Source organism: Malurus melanocephalus, unplaced genomic scaffold, assembly GCF_030028575.1.
Source record: "Malurus melanocephalus ecotype Western Australia unplaced genomic scaffold, MMel_1.1 scaffold_209, whole genome shotgun sequence".
Taxonomy (NCBI): Eukaryota; Metazoa; Chordata; class Aves; order Passeriformes; family Maluridae; genus Malurus; species Malurus melanocephalus.
This window is the reverse complement of record NW_026623441.1, coordinates 666,107-668,912: the sequence shown is the minus strand read 5'-3', so window position 1 is coordinate 668,912 and position 2,806 is coordinate 666,107.

Here is a 2,806-nt window from a genome sequence, read left to right as displayed (position 1 = left end):
AATACATAGTGCCAAAGCTCTTTTATCCTTCAGTAAAAACTTTTCTGTTCAAATCATGCCTGCCAGTYTATAGATTGGCAGAAATGGTGCTGCACGTGGCATTACGGAGTCAGAGAGGGAGAGARAGAATGAGAAACTGAAGTTGTAACACACTCAATAACTAAATGATGACTTCTTTTACCTTTAAATAGTATGCYACTTTATTTTGAGGGCAGAGACCTTCTAGAAAGTGGGGATTGCCTGGGGTCACAGCCCATGGTGCTCCTGCAGCTGCAAGTTTGAAGTGTTTGTTATACAAGGTGCATTTAAAACACCATCTYCTTTGTATATTCCCTGTGGTCTGTGGAAAATAATAGCTACAGCTTGAGAGCTCTACTTTTTAAACTATTCTTTCACACCTTTTTATTGGGCTTTGCTTTTTGTAGAGTGAGACATTGTTTTCTGTATGTAAACAAGCATGGGCTAATTCCAGCAGTGTGCAAACAACTGCAAAGAGAGCATCTGTGGCTTCATAAAAGTGCATATGCAGATATCTAAGTTTTATTACTTATATTACCATAGCTCCTAGCAGCCTTAGAGGAGATTAGTTCCTTGGTGTGATTGTACTTAATAACAATAAATGCCTTGTAAAATCCCCAAAACCGTGCGTGCATATAGCTGTGCATGTGTGTGTGCATTTACACATCTCTGTGGCAACTCTGCTAAGGCATCTGCCCCTGGGTTTACCAGACAGCTTTACAAAGCTGTTCCTTGGAGGTTGAACACATCAGTAATTGGACAGCAAGGGGGAGGTTAAAAAACAGAAGTACTTTTCCTGGAAACCAACTCTTTCTCACTGGCAAGTTTTATTGGCAAGCCAGGCAACCAATAAAGACATTCCTTGGCAGAGGCAAGAATATAATGGTCTGGACACAGCTGGCATCGCTCTAGCGCTCACCTCCGACAGCGAGCTGCGCCCCGCGAAACCCGCCCCACGTGGCCGCGGCTCCCGCAGCCCGGCGGCGGCGAGAAGGGTTTGCGTGGGGTGCTGAACCCCGCTTGTGCCGGGGACAGCGAGCGCGGCCGAGCACGGGGAGCCCCAGACGCGGGCAGGGCGAGGGCAGGTGCCCAGCGGGGCCCATGGCCGAGGGGACAGCGGCGGCGGTGGCAGGGGCGGCCCGGGAGGGGGAGCCCGCGGCCCGCGCAGAGCCCGCCCGCCGCGCAGGTGGCCGCCCGAGAGCTGCGGAGCGCTGCGCGGAACCATCGTGTCTGCCTTCCCGGGGACAGGCGGCTTTGCGGCTTCCCATGCTTGTCCGCTGTCCCACTCGGGCCGGCCTCCCCCCGAGCAGCCCTTCGCGGAGGGCGGGGGGCTCTGGACTGCCCCCGCCAAGGGCCGCCCGCAGCGGGACAGCGCCCGGTCGCGGCTCTCAGCGGGGTTGAGCGCCTCACCGCCACCCCCACTGCGCACCCCCGCCATTCTGCAGCGCACCCTCCCGAAAAGCTCCCAGCCCTCAAAAACGGGTATGGGAAAGGCAGGCAATTATGTATCCAGGGGCTGATCTCTATCTGCTACCTAATGACTTGCCAAGTACTTATCACTTCCCAGACTGGGAACTGTCGCTTCATTCTAATGTAAATAAACCCTTTATACAAATAAGTCTCTCTCTCTCTCTCACTCTCTCTCTCTCTCTCTGTCTCTCTAGTCTTCTAAAGCAATAGGTGGAGATGGAGCAGGACGGGGCTGCTAAGGTTCATACTCCCAGCTTCGTTGCTCCCTGTGTGTTTTCATTTATACGAATCCAGAGAATCCAATGGATTCAGCCCCCCTCCGCCCTCGCTGCCCCTCCCAGAGAAAGGAAGGAAATAAGGGAGGAAAAGGAACACAAAAGGGACAGGAGACCTTGGAAAGTAAAAGAAAAAAAAAAGTTTAAAGTTCCATGTCTGGCTATCTTCTTATCAGTTTAGGAGTGAATTTTTAACACCCTCAGCAGCTCAGATGTTAGTGTTTTACACTCAGAYGTTTAGGGATGCCAAAGCTAGAGAACCTACCAAATAATTACAGGTWTTTTATGCATTTGAGGGTTTTTCTCTCTGTGTGTGTATGTGTGTGTGATAGTACTTTACAGAAAGTACTTTCAGCAGAAACAACACAAGTAGTTTCCCACAGCCTGGTTTTTGTCTTTATTCTGAGTGCCGCAACATCTCTGGGACACAACCTGTGTCACAGAGACGAATTATATGTACGACCGTGGTAATTGTCGTGGGAAGATGAAGTGGGCGGGCTCCCACCTTTTGACGGTCTCAGTTCTGCTTTGTAAACGAAATGTAAAATTAGCTTTTAGACACCGAACGTGAAATCAAGGTATTTCTCTCGTGAATTGCACAAACTCGATGACTGCTGCCTCATTTACTGCAAAGGATGATTTATTTTTCAGCCAAGAACGAGAGGATAAAGATGCCACAGGGAATGGAGTGCTCATTTTCGTATTAAGTTGTATTATTTATGTCTCAAGATAAAAGAGGCTCTGGATTGGAAAACTACCACGGCATATTTATGGAATTGTTAACCCACGTTAATAAAATAACAATCACGCCTATTTGCTTAACTGAGTGCCACGCAAAACAGACCTTGCATTTAGAGCTCGGCTTAATTGCACAGGCTTGAGGTGGCAGAGGTGCTGGTGCAAGGACGAGAGGGTGGGAGGGAGAGAGGGAGGGAAGGAGGGATTGCTGTCACCCATGTCCGGCGGCTGCAAACAGAGAGGACACTTTCGGCAGAATATATATATATATATATATATATATATATATATGCTTGCTTTTTTTT